This window comes from Oncorhynchus keta, chromosome 11, assembly GCF_023373465.1.
Source record: "Oncorhynchus keta strain PuntledgeMale-10-30-2019 chromosome 11, Oket_V2, whole genome shotgun sequence".
NCBI classification, from domain to species: Eukaryota; Metazoa; Chordata; class Actinopteri; order Salmoniformes; family Salmonidae; genus Oncorhynchus; species Oncorhynchus keta.
The window spans coordinates 8709352-8727085 of NC_068431.1; the positions used below are offsets into that span (position 1 = coordinate 8709352).

Here is a 17734-nt window from a genome sequence, read left to right on the forward strand (position 1 = left end):
CTTAGAGGGGATGAGAACAGGGGAGTCATCCGGGAAAATAGTGCTTTTTCTTTTGTGTAGTTATTACAGACCTTCTCATGACCACGACTGTCTGTTGACGGTTGTCTGTTGTCTGTTGACTGTCTGTTGTCTGTCTGTTGTCTGTTGTCTGTCTGTTGACGGTTGTCTGTTGTCTGTTGACTGTTGTCTGTTGTCTGACTGTTGACTGTTGACTGTTGTTTGTCTGTTGTCTGTCTGTTGTCTGTCTGTTGTCTGTCTGTTGTCTGTCTGTTGTCTGTCTGTTGTCTGTTGTCTGACTGTTGTCTGTCTGTTGTCTGTTGTCTGTTGACTGTTGTCTGTCTGTTGTCTGTCTGTTGTCTGTTGTCTGTCTGTTGTCTGACTGTTGTCTGTCTGTTGTCTGTCTGTTGTCTGACTGTCTGTTGTCTGTTGTCTGTTGACTGTTGACTGTTGTCTGTTGACTGTTGTCTGTTGTCTGTTGTCTGTTGTCTGACTGTTGACTGTTGTCTGTTGTCTGTTGACTGTTGTCTGACTGTTGTCTGTTGACTGTTGACTGTTGTCTGTTGACTGTTGTCTGACTGTTGACTGTTGTCTGTTGTCTGACTGTTGACTGTTGTCTGTTGACTGTTGTCTGTTGACTGTTGTCTGTTGACTGTTGTCTGTTGACTGTTGTCTGACTGTTGACTGTTGTCTGTAGTCTGTAGTCTGTTGTCTGTTGACTGTTGACTGTTGACTGTTGACTGTTGTCTGTTGTCTGTTGTCTGTTGACTGTTGTCTGTTGTCTGTTGTCTGTTGTCTGTTGACTGTTGTCTGTTGTCTGTTGTCTGTTGACTGTCTGTCTGTTGACTGTTGTCTGTTGACTGTTGTCTGGCTGTCTGTTGTCTGTTGACTGTTGTCTGACTGTTGACTGTTGACTGTTGTCTGTTGACTGTTGTCTGACTGTTGACTGTTGTCTGTAGTCTGTTGTCTGTTGTCTGTTGACTGTTGACTGTTGACTGTTGTCTGTTGACTGTTGTCTGTTGACTGTTGTCTGTTGTCTGTTGACTGTTGTCTGTTGTCTGTTGACTGTCTGTCTGTTGTCTGACTGTTGACTGTTGTCTGTTGACTGTTGTCTGTTGTCTGTTGTCTGTTGTCTGACTGTTGTCTGTTGTCTGTTGTCTGACTGTTGACTGTTGTCTGTTGTCTGTTGTCTGTTGACTGTCTGTCTGTTGACTGTTGACTGTTGTCTGTTGTCTGTTGACTGTTGACTGTTGTCTGTTGTCTGACTGTTGACTGTTGTCTGTTGTCTGTTGTCTGTTGACTGTTGACTGTTGACTGTTGACTGTTGTCTGTTGTCTGACTGTTGACTGTTGTCTGTTGTCTGTTGTCTGTTGACTGTTGTCTGTTGTCTGTTGTCTGTCTGTTGTCTGTTGACTGTTGTCTGTTGACTGTTGTCTGTTGACTGTTGTCTGTTGTCTGACTGTTGACTGTTGACTGTTGTCTGCTGTCTGTTGACTGTTGACTGTTGTCTGTTGTCTGTTGTCTGACTGTTGACTTTTGACTGTTGTCTGCTGTCTGTTGACTGTTGACTGTTGTCTGTCTGTTGTCTGTCTGTCTGTTGTCTGTTGTCTGTTGTCTGACTGTTGACTGTTGTCTGTTGTCTGTTGTCTGTTGTCTGTCTGTCTGTTGACTGTTGTCTGTTGTCTGTCTGTCTGTTGACTGTTGTCTGTCTGTTGTCTGTCTGTCTGTTGACTGTTGTCTGTCTGTTGTCTGTTGACTGTTGACTGTTGACTGTTGACTGTTGACTGTTGTCTGTTGACTGTTGACTGTTGACTGTCTGTTGTCTGTCTGTCTGTTGACTGTTGACTGTTGTCTGTTGTCTGTCTGTCTGTTGTCTGTCTGTCTGTTGACTGTTGTCTGTCTGTTGTCTGTCTGTTGACTGTTGACTGTTGTCTGTTGTCTGTTGTCTGTTGACTGTTGACTGTTGACTGTTGTCTGTTGTCTGTTGTCTTTTGACTGTTGACTGTTGTCTGTCTGTTGTCTGTTGACTGTTGACTGTTGTCTGTTGACTGTTGTCTGTCTGTTGTCTGTCTGTTGTCTGTCTGTTGTCTGTCTGTTGACTGTTGACTGTTGTCTGTTGACTGTTGTCTGTGAGAATGGAGACAGAGCGGACATGATGAGGAATACAAACAGAATATTGGTATAGTACTCTACACACTGTAAGTGAGATTTGGTTGGGGGGGGTGGAGAGTGGAGTGACATTTTTACAGTTTTAAAGCTAATTTCCTGCAATTTTAGACATTTTGTCCTGACTCATGCCATGTTAATATGATATCTGTGTAAGAATGACTAACACAATCAATTGGGGGGCCACCTGGAGGTCAGGATGTCCTGCATGCACAGTCAGTATTCAGCCATGATTACTACAAGTTTAGATAGCTGGCTAGACTAACTACCAATCAAAGACATTTTAGCTGACATGACTAATTGAGTGACTTTCAGTGACTGACACAACAAGAGAAAAACTGCTGATGCAACTACCACATTTTGAAATTGCACCTCACGTAATTCTACTATTCTTACTCTCAATAGTAAGTTGTGACTGAGTTCCTAAAATAAAAAAATTAAAATAATAATTTTGGTCTAGGGCCCCCTAGTGGCTGGGGCCCCTAAGCGACTGCTGATGTCTAATGCCAGGAACAGGCCCTGCTGTGACTCCCATGTGATTCTGTCACTGGTGAGTTGTTTCATCAGGCTGGAATGGATGGAAATTGGGCAAATTCTCAACTTGGAGTGCCTGAAGTGCATGCAACTTTCTAGCTATGAAAATTACGCAACACACACACACACACACACACACACACACACACACACACACACACACACACACACACACACACACACACACACACACACACACACACACACACACACACACACACACACACACACACACACACACACACACACACACACACACACACACACACACAGATCCCTATTTACTTGTAAGGTTTGAACATAAAAGCCCAGAGTGTTTGTCCAATTGGTGCCCCCCCTCCCCTTTCTTGCCCTCTATTTTTTTCTCTTGGGAGCACTTGACGTGTCGCAGCTGTGTCCACTTCCCACGCACCGTCAGTTACCCTCTACCCCTGGATCCCAGACCCCCACTCCCTCACACACACATCTATTTCTATGGGCGCTGTTCATGACACAAACTGTTCCCACCCCTCTAGTTGGCGGAGAGAACATTTTGCAGTTTTAAAGCAAATTTTCTTGTCATTCTATACATTTTGCCATGTCTAATGTGTATATTTGAGTATATCAAACATTACCACAAAATCTCTGGGCTAAAAAAACGTTAGCTGACGTGGGCTAGTAGATCTGGACACTTTCTGACACGTTAGAAATATCTCTCTAAGGTCTGTAATGACTGACAGGACAAGAGGAACTGAGGATGTACTTCCCAATATAGAAGCTGCACCTTGTGTATTCTACTATTACAACTTTCAGGAGTAAGTTGAAAGCCGGACTGACTTGAAAGCCGGACGGAGTCTGATGAACCTGATACCTGATACTGTCTCTCAAAGAAACGGTTTGGTCTTTTGACCATTTGAGGGTCAAGCGAGTTGAACAGGTGTTTTGATGTTGTAGTAGCCCGTATCATTTGAAAAAATATACATCCCTATTGGTCCTTACAACCAGTTTGCTGTTTGTCCCCATCTCACTGTTCTGCCCACTGTAGGGTCTGCCCACTGTAGGGTCTGCCCACTGTAGGGTCTGCCCACTGTAGGGTCTGCACACTGTAGGGTCTGCCCACTGTAGGGTCTGCCCACTGTAGGGTCTGCCCACTGTAGGGTCTGCCCACTGTATTGGCTGCCCACTGTAGGGTCCCACTGTAGGGTCTGCCCACTGTAGGGTCTGCCCACTGTAGGGTCTGCCCACTGTAGGGTCTGCCTACTGTAGGGTCTGCCCACTGTAGGGTCTGCCCACTGTAGGGTCTGCCCACTGTAGGGTCTGCCCACTGTATTGGCTCCCCACTGTAGGGTCTGCCCACTGTAGGGTCTGCCCACTGTAGGGTCTGCCCACTGTAGGGTCTGCCCACTGTAGGGTCTGCCCACTGTATTGGCTCCCCACTGTAGGGTCTGCCCACTGTAGGGTCTGCCCACTGTAGGGTCTGCCCACTGTAGGGTCTGCCCACTGTAGGGTCTGCCCACTGTAGGGTCTGCCCACTGTATTGGCTCCCCACTGTAGGGTCTGCCCACTGTAGGGTCTGCCCACTGTAGGGTCTGCCCACTGTAGGGTCTGCCCACTGTAGGGTCTGCCCACTGTAGGGTCTGCTCACTGTAGGGTCTGCTCACTGTAGGGTCTGCCCACTGTAGGGTCTGCCCACTGTAGGGTCTGCTCACTGTAGGGTCTGCCCACTGTAGGGTCTGCCCACTGTAGGGTCAGCACACTGTAGGGTCTGCCCACTGTATTGGCTCCCCACTGTAGGGTCTGCCCACTGTAGGGTCTGCCCACTGTAGGGTCTGCCCACTGTAGGGTCTGCCCACTGTAGGGTCTGCCCACTGTATTGGCTCCCCACTGTAGGGTCTGCCTACTGTAGGGTCTGCCCACTGTAGGGTCTGCCCACTGTAGGGTCTGCCCACTGTAGGGTCTGCCCACTGTAGGGTCTGCCCACTGTATTGGCTCCCCACTGGGATTCTCCCCTCACTGCCCACCACAACCCATTACTGTTGACATGACAGGAGTCTATGGTTAGCTTATACCAATGCATGTATTAGTCCCCTATCATCCCCAAGGAGCCAGTATAGTATCCACCCATGGAGATGCAGGAGAGAGAGAGAGCTGCTTGCTGGGAAGAAGCTGTTGTCATGGAAACAGTGTACCGATGGAAACACATGACAGAGAGAGAGAGAGAGAGAGAGAGAGCTGAGCTCAGAGAGCTGAGAGAGAGGTAGAGAGCTGAGAGAGAGGTAGAGAGCTGAGCGAGAGGTAGAGAGCTGAGAGAGAGGTAGAGAGCTGAGAGAGAGGCAGAGAGCTGAGAGAGAGGGAGAGAGCTGAGAGAGAGGTAGAGAGCTGAGAGAGGTAGAGAGCTGAGAGAGAGGTAGAGAGCTGAGAGAGAGGTAGAGAGCTGAGAGAGAGGGAGAGAGCTGAGAGAGAGCTGAGAGAGAGAAAGATAGAGGGAGCTGAGAGAGAAAAAGATAGAGGGAGCTGAGAGAGAAGTAGAGAGCTGAGAGGGAGGTAGAGAGCTGAGAGGGAGGTAGAGAGCTGAGAGAGAGGTAGAGAGCTGAGAGGGAGGGAGCTGAGAGAGAGGTAGAGAGCTGAGAGAGAAGTAGAGAGCTGAGAGAGGTAAAGAGCTGAGAGAGAGGTAGAGAGCTGAGAGAGACGTAGAGAGCTGAGAGAGAGGTAGAGAGCTGAGAGGGAGGGAGCTGAGAGAGAGGTAGAGAGCTGAGAGAGAGGTAGAGAGCTGAGAGAGAGGCAGAGAGCTGAGAGAGAGGGAGAGATCTGAGAGAGAGGTAGAGAGCTGAGAGAGGTAGAGAGCTGAGAGAGAGGTAGAGAGCTGAGAGAGAGGGAGAGAGCTGAGAGAGAGCTGAGAGAAAGATAGAGGGAGCTGAGAGAGAGAAAGATAGAGGGAGCTGAGAGAGAAGTAGAGAGCTGAGAGGGAGGTAGAGAGCTGAGAGAGAGGTAGAGAGCTGAGAGAGAGGTAGAGAGCTGAGAGAGAGGTAGAGAGCTGAGAGAGAGGTAGAGAGCTGAGAGGGAGGGAGCTGAGAGAGAGCTGAGAGAGAGAAAGATAGAGGGAGCTGAGAGAGAAAGATAGAGGGAGCTGAGAGAGAAAGATAGAGGGAGCTGAGAGAGAGGTAGAGAGCTGAGAGAGAGAAAGATAGAGGGAGCTGAGAGAAAGAAAGATAGAGGGAGCTGAGAGAGAGAGAGAGAGAGAGAGAGAGCTGAGAGAGAGAGAGAGAGAGAGAGAGAGAGAGAGAGAGAGAGAGAGAGAGAGAGAGAGAGAGAGAGAGAGAGAGAGAGAGAGAGAGAGAGAGAGAGAGAGAGAGAGAGAGAGAGAGAAAGAAAGATAGAGGGAGAAAGATAGAGGGAGCTGAGAGAGAAGAGAAGTAGAGCTAAGATAGAGGGAGCTGAGAGAGAGGTAGAGAGCTGAGAGAGAGGTAGAGAGCTGAGAGAGAGGTAGAGAGCTGAGAGAGAGGTAGAGAGCTGAGAGAGAGGTAGAGAGCTGAGAGAGAGAGAGGAGAGAGCTAGAGAGAGAGCTAGAGAGAGAGAGAAAGAGCTAGAGGGAGCTGAGAGAGAGAAAGATAGAGGGAGCTGAGAGAGAGAAAGATAGAGGGAGCTGAGAGAGAGGTAGAGAGCTGAGAGAGAGGTAGAGAGCTGAGAGAGAGGGAGAGAGCTGAGAGAGAGCTGAGAGAGAGAAAGATAGAGGGAGCTGAGAGAGAGAAAGATAGAGGGAGCTGAGAGAGAAGTAGAGAGCTGAGAGAGAGAAAGATAGAGGGAGCTGAGAGAGAGGTAGAGAGCTGAGAGAGATGGAGAGTGCTGAGAGAGAGGTAGAGAGCTGAGAGAGAGGTAGAGAGCTGAGAGCTAGGTAGAGAGCTGAGAGAGAGGTAGAGAGCTGAGAGAGAGCTGAGAGAGAGAAAGATAGAGGGAGCTGAGAGAGAAGGAGAGAGCTGAGAGAGAGAAAGATAGAGGGAGCTGAGAGAGAGGTAGAGAGCTGAGAGAGATGGAGAGTGCTGAGAGAGAGGTAGAGAGCTGAGAGAGAGGTAGAGAGCTGAGAGCTAGGTAGAGAGCTGAGAGAGAGGTAGAGAGCTGAGAGAGAGCTGAGAGAGAGAAAGATAGAGGGAGCTGAGAGAGAGAAAGGTAGAGGGAGCTGAGAGAGAGAAAGGTAGAGGGAGCTGAGAGAGAGAAAGATAGAGGGAGCTGAGAGAGAGGTAGAGAGCTGAGAGAGAGAAAGATAGAGGGAGCTGAGAGAGAGAAAGATAGAGGGAGCTGAGAGAGAGGTAGAGAGCTGAGAGAGAGAAAGATAGAGGGAGCTGAGAGAGAGAAAGATAGAGGGAGCTGAGAGAGAGGTAGAGAGCTGAGAGAGATGGAGCTGAGAGAGAGAAAGATAGAGGGTGCTGAGAGAGAGAGAGAGAGAGAGAGAGAGGAGAGAGAGAGAGAGAGAGAGAGAGAGAGAGAGAGAGAGAGAGAGAGAGAGAGATAGAGGGAGCTGAGAGAGAAGTAGAGAGCTAAGATAGAGGGAGCTGAGAGAGAGGTAGAGAGCTGAGAGAGAGGGAGAGTGCTGAGAGAGAGGTAGAGAGCTGAGAGAGAGGTAGAGAGCTGAGAGAGAGGTAGAGAGCTGAGAGAGAGGTAGAGAGCTGAGAGAGAGGGAGAGAGCTGAGAGAGAGCTGAGAGAGAGAAAGATAGAGGGAGCTGAGAGAGAGAAAGGTAGAGGGAGCTGAGAGAGAGAAAGGTAGAGGGAGCTGAGAGAGAGAAAGATAGAGGGAGCTGAGAGAGGATAGAGAGCTGAGAGAGAGGAGAGAAGAGAGAGAGGGAGCTGAGAGAGAGAAAGATAGAGGAGAGCTGAGAGAGAGGTAGAGAGCTGAGAGAGAGAAAGATAGAGGGAGCTGAGAGAGAGAAAGATAGAGATAGGAGCTGAGAGAGAGTAGAGAGTAGAGAGCTGAGAGAGAGAGGAGCTGAGAGAGAGAAAGATAGAGGGAGCTGAGAGAGAGAGAGAGAGAGAGAGAGAGAGCTGAGAGAGAGAGAGAGCTGAGAGAGAGAGAGAGAGAGAGAGAGAGAGAGAGAGAGAGAGAGAGAAAGAGAGAGAGAGAGAGAGATAGAGAGCTGAGAGAGAGAAGGAGCTGAGAGAGAAAAGATAGAGGGAGCTGAGAGAGAGGTAGAGAGCTGAGAGAGAGGTAGAGAGCTGAGAGAGAGGTAGAGAGCTGAGAGAGAGGGAGCTGAGAGAGAGGTAGAGAGCTGAGAGAGAGGTAGAGAGCTGAGAGAGAGGGAGAGAGCTGAGAGAGAGCTGAGAGAGAGAAAGATAGAGGGAGCTGAGAGAGAGAAAGATAGAGGGAGCTGAGAGAGAGAAAGATAGAGGGAGCTGAGAGAGAGGTAGAGAGCTGAGAGAGAGAAAGATAGAGGGAGCTGAGAGAGAGAAAGATAGAGGGAGCTGAGAGAGAGGTAGAGAGCTGAGAGAGAGAGAGAGAGCTGAGAGAGAGAGAGAGCTGAGAGAGAGGTAGAGAGCTGAGAGAGAGAGAGAGCTGAGAGAGAGTAGAGAGCTGAGAGAGAGAGAGAGAGAGAGAGAGAGAGAGAGAGAGAGAGAGAAAGAAAGATAGAGAGAGAAAGATAGAGGGAGCTGAGAGAGAAGTAGAGAGCTAAGATAGAGGGAGCTGAGAGAGAGGTAGAGAGCTGAGAGAGAGGTAGAGAGCTGAGAGAGAGGTAGAGAGCTGAGAGAGAGGTAGAGAGCTGAGAGAGAGGTAGAGAGCTGAGAGAGAGGGAGAGAGCTGAGAGAGAGCTGAGAGAGAGAAAGATAGAGGGAGCTGAGAGAGAGAAAGATAGAGGGAGCTGAGAGAGAAGTAGAGAGCTGAGAGAGAGAAAGATAGAGGGAGCTGAGAGAGAGGTAGAGAGCTGAGAGAGAGGTAGAGAGCTAAGAGAGAGGGAGAGAGCTGAGAGAGAGCTGAGAGAGAGAAAGATAGAGGGAGCTGAGAGAGAGAAAGATAGAGGGAGCTGAGAGAGAAGTAGAGAGCTGAGAGAGAGAAAGATAGAGGGAGCTGAGAGAGAGGTAGAGAGCTGAGAGAGATGAGGGAGAGAGCTGAGAGAGAGGTAGAGAGCTGAGAGAGAGGTAGAGAGCTGAGAGAGAGGTAGAGAGCTGAGAGAGAGGGAGAGAGCTGAGAGAGAGCTGAGAGAGAGAAAGATAGAGGGAGCTGAGAGAGAAGTAGAGAGCTGAGAGAGAGAAAGATAGAGGGAGCTGAGAGAGAGGTAGAGAGCTGAGAGAGATGGAGAGTGCTGAGAGAGAGGTAGAGAGCTGAGAGAGAGGTAGAGAGCTGAGAGCTAGGTAGAGAGCTGAGAGAGAGGTAGAGATAGAGAGAGAGCTGAGAGAGAGAAAGATAGAGAGGGAGCTGAGAGAGAGAAAGGTAGAGAGAGGGAGCTGAGAGAGAGAAAGGTAGAGGGAGCTGAGAGAGAGAAAGATAGAGGGAGCTGAGAGAGAGGTAGAGAGCTGAGAGAGAGAAAGATAGAGGGAGCTGAGAGAGAGAAAGATAGAGGGAGCTGAGAGAGAGGTAGAGAGCTGAGAGAGAAAGATAGAGGGAGCTGAGAGAGAGAAAGATAGAGGGAGCTGAGAGAGTAGAGAGCTAGAGAGCTGAGAGAGAGGAGAGAGCTGAGAGAGAGAAAGATAGAGGGAGCTGAGAGAGAGAAGAGATAGAGAGAGAGAGAGAGAGAGAGAGAGAGAGAGAGAGAGAGAAAGATAGAGGGAGCTGAGAGAGTAGTAGAGAGCTGAGAGGGAGGGGAGCTGAGAGAGAGGTAGAGAGCTGAGAGAGAGGTAGAGAGCTGAGAGAGAGGTAGAGAGCTGAGAGAGGTAGAGAGCTGAGAGAGAGGTAGAGAGCTGAGAGAGAGAGAGAGCTGAGAGAGAGAAAGAGAGAGGGAGCTGAGAGAGAGTAGAGAGCTGAGAGAGAAAGGTAGAGGGAGCTGAGAGAGCTGAGAAAGGTAGAGAGGAGCTGAGCTGAGAGAGAAAGATGAGAGAGGGAGCTGAGAGAGAGGTAGAGAGCTGAGAGAGAGAAAGATAGAGGGAGCTGAGAGAGAGAAAGATAGAGGGAGCTGAGAGAGAGGTAGAGAGCTGAGAGAGAGAAAGATAGAGGGAGCTGAGAGAGAGAAAGATAGAGGGAGCTGAGAGAGAGGTAGAGAGCTGAGAGAGATGAGAGCTGAGAGAGAGAGAGAAAGAGAGGGAGCTAGAGAGAGAGAGAGAGAGCTGAGAGAGAGAGAGAGAGAGAGAGAGCTGAGAGAGAGAGTAGAGAGAGAGAGAGAGAGAGAGCTGAGAGAGAGAGAGAGAGCTGAGAGAGAGAGAGAGATAGAGAGAGAGAGAGAGAGAGAGAGAGAGTAGTAGAGAGCTGAGAGAGAGGTAGAGAGCTGAGAGAGAGGTAGAGAGCTGAGAGAGAGGTAGAGAGCTGAGAGAGAGGTAGAGAGCTGAGAGAGAGAGGAGAGAGCTGAGAGAGAGCTGAGAGAGAGAAAGATAGAGGGAGCTGAGAGAGAGAAAGGTAGAGGGAGCTGAGAGAGAGAAAGGTAGAGGGAGCTGAGAGAGAGAAAGATAGAGGGAGCTGAGAGAGAGGTAGAGAGCTGAGAGAGAAAGATAGAGGGAGCTGAGAGAGAGAAAGATAGAGGGAGCTGAGAGAGAGTAGAGAGCTGAGAGAGAGAGAAGATGAGAGAGAGCTGAGAGAGAGAGAGAAGAGAGAGGGAGCTGAGAGAGAGAGAGAGCTGAGAGAGAGAGCTGAGAGAGAGAAAGAGAGGGAGCTGAGAGAGAGGTAGAGAGCTAGAGAGAGAGAGAGGGAGAGCTGAGAGAGAGGTAGAGAGAGAGAGATAGAGAGCTGAGAGCTAGAGAGAGAGAGGTAGAGAGCTGAGAGAGAGGTAGAGAGCTGAGAGAGAGGTAGAGAGCTGAGAGAGAGAAAGATAGAGAGCTGAGAGAGAGAGCTAGAGAGAGAGAGGGAGAGAGCTGAGAGAGAGCTGAGAGAGAGAAAGATAGAGGGAGCTGAGAGAGAGAAAGATAGAGGGAGCTGAGAGAGAAGTAGAGAGCTGAGAGAGAGAAAGATAGAGGGAGCTGAGAGAGAGGTAGAGAGCTGAGAGAGAGGTAGAGAGCTGAGAGAGAGGTAGAGAGCTGAGAGAGAGGGAGAGAGCTGAGAGAGAGCTGAGAGAGAGAAAGATAGAGGGAGCTGAGAGAGAGAAAGATAGAGGGAGCTGAGAGAGAAGTAGAGAGCTGAGAGAGAGAAAGATAGAGGGAGCTGAGAGAGAGGTAGAGAGCTGAGAGAGATGGAGAGTGCTGAGAGAGAGGTAGAGAGCTGAGAGAGAGGTAGAGAGCTGAGAGAGAGGTAGAGAGCTGAGAGAGAGGTAGAGAGCTGAGAGAGAGGTAGAGAGCTGAGAGAGAGAAAGATAGAGGGAGCTGAGAGAGAGAAAGATAGAGGGAGCTGAGAGAGAGAAAGATAGAGGGAGCTGAGAGAGAGAAAGATAGAGGGAGCTGAGAGAGAGGTAGAGAGCTGAGAGAAAGATAGAGGGAGCTGAGAGAGAGAAAGATAGAGGGAGCTGAGAGAGAGAGAGTGCTGAGATAGAGAGAGAGAGAGAGAGAGAGAGCTAGAGAGCTGAGAGAGAGAAAGATAGAGGGAGCTGAGAGAGAGAGAGCTAGAGAAAGAGAGAGGGAGCTGAGAGAGAGGTAGAGAGAGCTGAGAGAGATGGAGCTGAGAGAGAGAAAGTAGAGAGCTGAGAGAGAGAGATAGAGGGAGAGAGAGCTGAGAGAGAGGTAGAGAGCTGAGAGAGAGGAGAGAGAGAGAGAGAGAGAGAGAGAGCTGAGAGAGAGAGATAGAGAGAGGAGCTGAGAGAGAGAAAGATAGAGGGAGCTGAGAGAGAAGTAGAAGTAGAGGGAGCTGAGAGAGAGTAAAGCTGAGAGGAGCTGAGCTGAGAGAGAGGTAGAGAGCTGAGAGAGAGAAAGAGAGAGCTGAGAGAGAGAGAGAGATAGAGGTAGAGCTGAGAGAGAGAGAGTGAGAGAGAGAAAGAGAGAGCTGAGAGAGAGAAAGATAGAGGGAGCTGAGAGAGAGAAGAGATAGAGAGCTGAGAGAGAGAAAGATAGAGAGCTGAGAGAGAGAAAGATAGAGGGAGCTGAGAGAGAGAAAGTAGAGAGCTGAGAGAGAGAGAGGGAGCTGAGAGAGAGAGAGAGAGAGCTGAGAGAGAGAAAGAGAGAGAGAGCTGAGAGAGAGAAAGTAGAGAGCTGAGAGAGAGAAAGATAGAGGGAGCTGAGAGAGAGGTAGAGAGCTGAGAGAGAGGTAGAGAGCTGAGAGAGAGAAAGTAGAGAGCTGCTGAGAGAGAGGTAGAGAGCTGAGAGAGAGAAAGGTAGAGAGCTGAGAGAGAGAAAGATAGAGAGCTGAGAGAGAGAGAGAAGAGATAGAGAGCTGAGAGAGAGTAGAGAGCTGAGAGAGAGAAAGATAGAGAGAGAGCTGAGAGAGAGAAAGAGCTAGAGAGAGAGCTGAGAGAGAGAAAGATAGAGAGAGCTGAGAGAGAGTAGAGAGCTGAGAGAGAAAGATAGAGAGAGAGAGCTAGAGAGAGAGAGAGATAGAGGGAGCTGAGAGAGGTAGAGAGCTGAGAGAGAGAGGTAGAGAGCTGAGAGAGAGAGAGGTAGAGAGCTGAGAGAGAGGTAGAGAGCTGAGAGAGAGGTAGAGAGCTGAGAGAGAGAGAGCTGAGAGAGAGAAAGATAGAGGGAGCTGAGAGAGAGAAAGATAGAGGGAGCTGAGAGAGAAGTAGAGAGCTGAGAGAGAGAAAGATAGAGGGAGCTGAGAGAGAGAGAGAGCTAGAGAGAGCTGAGAGAGAGGTAGAGAGCTGAGAGAGAGGTAGAGAGCTGAGAGAGAGGTAGAGAGCTGAGAGAGAGGATAGAGATAGAGAGAGAGAGCTGAGAGAGAGAGAAAGAGCTGAGAGAGAGGGAGCTGAGAGAGAGAGAAGTAGAGAGCTGAGAGAGAGAAAGATAGAGGGAGCTGAGAGAGAGAAAGTAGAGAGAGCTGAGAGAGAGAGATGGAGAGTGCTGAGAGAGAGAAAGATAGAGGGAGCTGAGAGAGAGGTAGAGAGCTGAGAGAGAGGTAGAGAGCTGAGAGAGAGAGAGCTGAGTAGAGAGCTGAGAGAGAGAGAGATGAGAGAGAGAAGAGAGCTGAGAGAGAGAAAGATAGGAGCTAGAGAGAGAGAAGTAGAGAGCTGAGAGAGAGAAAGATAGAGGGAGCTGAGAGAGAGAAAGCTAGAGAGCTGAGAGAGAGGTAGAGAGAGAGCTGAGAGAGAGAGAGAGTAGAGAGCTGAGAGAGAGGTAGAGAGCTAGAGAGAGAGGTAGAGAGCTGAGAGAGAGAGCTGAGAGAGAGAGCTGAGAGAGAGAAAGATAGAGGGAGCTGAGAGAGAGAAAGATAGAGGGAGCTGAGAGAGAGTAGAGAGCTGAGAGAGAAAGAGAGGGAGCTGAGAGAGAGTAGATAGAGAGCTGAGAGAGAGTAGAGAGCTGAGAGAGAGAGAAAGATAGAGGGAGCTGAGAGAGAGAGAGAGCTGAGAGAGAGAGAGCTGAGAGAGAGAGAGAGAAGAGAGAGAGGAGCTGAGAGAGAGAGTGAGAGAGAGAGAGCTGAGAGAGAGAGAGAGCTGAGAGAGATAGAGAGGGAGCTGAGAGAGAGAAAGATAGAGGGAGCTGAGAGAGAGGTAGAGAGCTGAGAGAGAGATAGAGGGAGCTGAGAGAGAGAAAGATAGAGGGAGCTGAGAGAGAGAGAGAGAGATAGAGAGAGCTGAGAGAGAGAGAGAGCTGAGAGAGAGAGCTGAGAGAGAGAAAGATAGAGCTGAGAGAGAGAGAGAGAGAGAGAGAGAAAGATAGAGGGAGCTGAGAGAGATAGAGAGCTGAGAGAGAGAGAGAAAGATAGAGGGAGCTGAGAGAGAGGTAGAGAGCTGAGAGAGGAGAGAAGAGAGAGAGAGGAGAGAGCTGAGAGAGAAGTAGAGAGCTGAGAGAGAAAGATAGAGGGAGCTGAGAGAGAGGTAGAGAGCTGAGAGAGAGAAAGATAGAGAGCTGAGAGAGAGAAAGTAGAGAGCTGAGAGAGAGGTAGAGAGCTGAGAGAGAGAAAGATAGAGGGAGCTGAGAGAGAGGTAGAGAGCTGAGAGAGATGGAGAGCTGAGAGAGAGTAGAGAGCTGAGAGAGAGGTAGAGAGCTGAGAGAGGTAGAGAGCTGAGAGAGAGGGAGAGAGCTGAGAGAGAGCTGAGAGAGAGAAAGATAGAGAGCTGAGAGAAAGATAGAGAGCTGAGAGAGAGAAAGATAGAGGGAGCTGAGAGAGAGTAGAGAGCTGAGAGAGAGAAAGAGAAAGATAGAGGGAGCTGAGAGAGAGAGGTAGAGAGCTGAGAGAGAGAAAGATAGAGGGAGCTGAGAGAGAGAAAGATAGAGGGAGCTGAGAGAGAGAGTAGAGAGGAGCTGTAGAGAGAGAGGTAGAGAGAGAGAGAGAGAGAGAGAGAGAGAGAGAGAGAGAGAGAGAGAGAGAGAGAGAGAGAGAGAGAGAGAGAGAGAGAGAGAGAGAGAGAGAGAGAGAGAGAGAGCAGTCAATGGGAGAGATCCATTTCTCTGGCACATTACACACTGACCAGGTCTGGCCTCGCCAAGGTAGAGGCACTGAACGCTTAATGGTCAGGTCAGTACAGTACGGAAGAAGAGTCTCATTATGTGTGAAAGCACTTGTCATACACAACATAGCGGCTTTGATCCGCAGCAATCACTCTATGGCAGGTACTTTAATGGACTAGAGGCAGGTGTAGATAGTTTAATGGACTAGAGGCAGGTGTAGATAGTTTGATGGACTCGAGGCAGGTGTAGATAGTTTGATGGACTCGAGGCAGGTGTAGATAGTTTGATGGACTAGAGGCAGGTGTAGATAGTTTGATGGACTAGAGGCAGGTGTAGATAGTTTAATGGACTAGAGGCAGGTGTAGATAGTTTGATGGACTAGAGGCAGGTGTAGATAGTTTGATGGACTAGAGGCAGGTGTAGATAGTTTAATGGACTAGAGGCAGGTGTAGATAGTTTGATGGACTAGAGGCAGGTGTAGATAGTTTGATGGACTAGAGGCAGGTGTAGATAGTTTAATGGACTAGAGGCAGGTGTAGATAGTTTAATGGACTAGAGGCAGGTGTAGATAGTTTGATGGACTAGAGGCAGGTGTAGATAGTTTAATGGACTAGAGGCAGGTGTAGATAGTTTGATGGACTAGAGGCAGGTGTAGATAGTTTGATGGACTAGAGGCAGGTGTAGATAGTTTAATGGACTAGAGGCAGGTGTAGATAGTTTAATGGACTAGAGGCAGGTGTAGATAGTTTAATGGACTAGAGGCAGGTGTAGATAGTTTAATGGACTAGAGGCAGGTGTAGATAGTTTAATGGACTAGAGGCAGGTGTAGATCGTTTAATGGACTAGAGGCAGGTGTAGATAGTTTAATGGACTCGAGGCAGGTGTAGATAGTTTAATGGACTAGAGGCAGGTGTAGATAGTTTGATGGACTAGAGGCAGGTGTAGATAGTTTGATGGACTAGAGGCAGGTGTCGATAGTTTGATGGACTAGAGGCAGGTGTCGATAGTTTAATGGACTAGAGGCAGGTGTAGATCGTTTAATGGACTCGAGGCAGGTGTAGATAGTTTAATGGACTCGAGGCAGGTGTAGATAGTTTAATGGACTAGAGACAGGTGTAGATAGTTTGATGGACTAGAGGCAGGTGTAGATAGTTTGATGGACTAGAGGCAGGTGTAGATAGGTTAATGGACTAGAGGCAGGTGTAGATAGTTTAATGGACTAGAGGCAGGTGTAGATAGTTTGATGGACTAGAGGCAGGTGTAGATAGTTTAATGGACTCGAGGCAGGTGTAGATAGTTTGATGGACTAGAGGCAGGTGTAGATAGTTTAATGGACTAGAGGCAGGTGTAGATAGTTTAATGGACTCGAGGCAGGTGTAGATAGTTTAATGGACTAGAGGCAGGTGTAGATAGTTTAATGGACTCGAGGCAGGTGTAGATAGTTTGATAGACTAGAGGCAGGTGTAGATAGTTTAATGGACTCGAGGCAGGTGTAGATAGTTTGATGGACTAGAGGCAGGTGTAGATAGTTTTATGGACTAGAGGCAGGTGTAGATAGTTTGATGGACTAGAGGCAGGTGTAGATAGTTTGATGGACTCGAGGCAGGTGTAGATAGTTTAATGGACTAGATAGAGGCAGGTGTAGATAGTTTGATGGACTAGAGGCAGGTGTAGATAGTTTGATGGACTAGAGGCAGGTGTAGATAGTTTGATGGACTCGAGGCAGGTGTAGATAGTTTGATGGACTCGAGGCAGGTGTAGATAGTTTAATGGACTAGAGGCAGGTGTAGATAGTTTAATGGACTAGAGGCAGGTGTAGATAGTTTAATGGACTAGAGGCAGGTGTAGATAGTTTGATGGACTAGAGGCAGGTGTAGATAGTTTGATGGACTAGAGGCAGGTGTAGATAGTTTAATGGACTAGAGGCAGGTGTAGATAGTTTAATGGACTAGAGGCAGGTGTAGATAGTTTAATGGACTAGAGGCAGGTGTAGATAGTTTGATGGACTAGAGGCAGGTGTAGATAGTTTGATGGACTAGAGGCAGGTGTAGATAGTTTGATGGACTAGAGGCAGAAGGGGTTAGAAAGGAGTGTGGTAGGGGCTGTGCCAGACATTTCATTCCTCTCCTGCTGAGCTCTCTCTGTAAGAAGGTGCACTCTCCCTTCCTGTTACATAAATTCTCCACGCCTGTGGAGGCGGCTTACATAAGCATTGGAGCTTAATTCTCCATCAAGACGTTCGTTCCTCGCTGGCCGACAATTCACATAGTCTCTAGTCCCCCCCGTTAAAGCCCCACTCTCTCGCTCTCTCCCTCTCTTCCACTCTCTCCCCCCTCTCTCCCTCTCTATCTCTCATTCTCTCGGTCTCACACTCAATTCAATTCAATGTAATGGCATGGGAAACATATGTTAACATTGACAAAGCAAGTGAAGGAGATAATTAACAAAAGTGAAATAAACAAAAAAAAAATGAACAGTAAACATTAGACTCACAGAAGTTCCTAAAGAATCAAGACATTACAAATGTCATGTTATGTACAAATAGTTCAAGTACAAAAGGGGGGGGGGGAATTAACATAAATATGGGTTGTATTTACAATGGTGTTTGTTCTTCACTGGCTGCCCTTTTCTTGTGGCAACAGGTCACAAATCTCCCTGCTGTGATGACACACTGTGGAATTTCACCCAGTAGATATGGGAGTTTATCAAAATTGGGTTTGTTTTCAATTTTTTTGTGGATCTGTGTAATCTGAGGGAAATATGTGTCTCTAATATGGTCATACATTGGGCAGGTTAGGAAGTGCAGCTCAGTTTCCACCTCATTTTGTGGGCAGTGAGCACATAGCCTGTCTTCTCTTGAGAGCCATGTCTGCTCACTGAGTCTGTACATAGTCAAAACTTTCCTTAAGTTTGGGTCAGTCACAGTAGTCAGGTATTCTGCCACTGTGTACTCTCTGTTTAGGGTCAGTCACAGTGGTCAGGTATTCTGCCACTGTGTACTCTCTGTTTAGGGTCAGTCACAGTGGTCAGGTATTCTGCCACTGTGTACTCTCTGTTTAGGGTCAGTCACAGTAGTCAGGTATTCTGCCACTGTGTACTCTCTGTTTAGGGCCAGTCACAGTGGTCAGGTATTCTGCCACTCTCTGTTTAGGGTCAGTCACAGTGGTCAGGTATTCTGCCACTCTCTGTTTAGGGTCAGTCACAGTGGTCAGGTATTCTGCCACTCTCTGTTTAGGGTCAGTCACAGTGGTCAGGTATTCTGCCACTGTGTACTCTCTGTTTAGGGTCAGTCACAGTGGTCAGGTATTCTGCCGGCGTGTACTCTCTGTTTAGGGTCAGGTATTCTGCCACTGTGTACTCTCTGTTTAGGGCCAGTCACAGTAGTCAGGTATTCTGCCACTGTGTACTCTCTGTTTAGGGTCAGTCACAGTAGTCAGGTATTCTGCCACTGTGTACTCT

At 48.5% G+C, this 17734-nt stretch overlaps 1 protein-coding gene and 1 long non-coding RNA gene across 3 annotated transcripts in view; one reads left to right on the top strand and one right to left on the bottom strand.

Moving 5' to 3' along the window:
- The window catches only part of LOC127933060 (uncharacterized), a 324880-nt gene that overhangs the window by 143600 nt on the left and 163546 nt on the right, over window positions 1–17734 (bottom strand). The window lies entirely within an intron of this gene.
- On the top strand, window positions 6277–11046 carry LOC127933061 (uncharacterized). 2 transcript variants are annotated; one of them, XR_008147072.1, is made up of 4 exons: window positions 6277–6724; window positions 7292–7407; window positions 8873–8975; window positions 10777–11046. It is a non-coding gene; the product is annotated as an uncharacterized LOC127933061 (long non-coding RNA). The 2 variants fall into 2 exon arrangements; XR_008147071.1 differs by lacking the exon at window positions 10777–11046 and having other exon boundaries at window positions 8873–9027.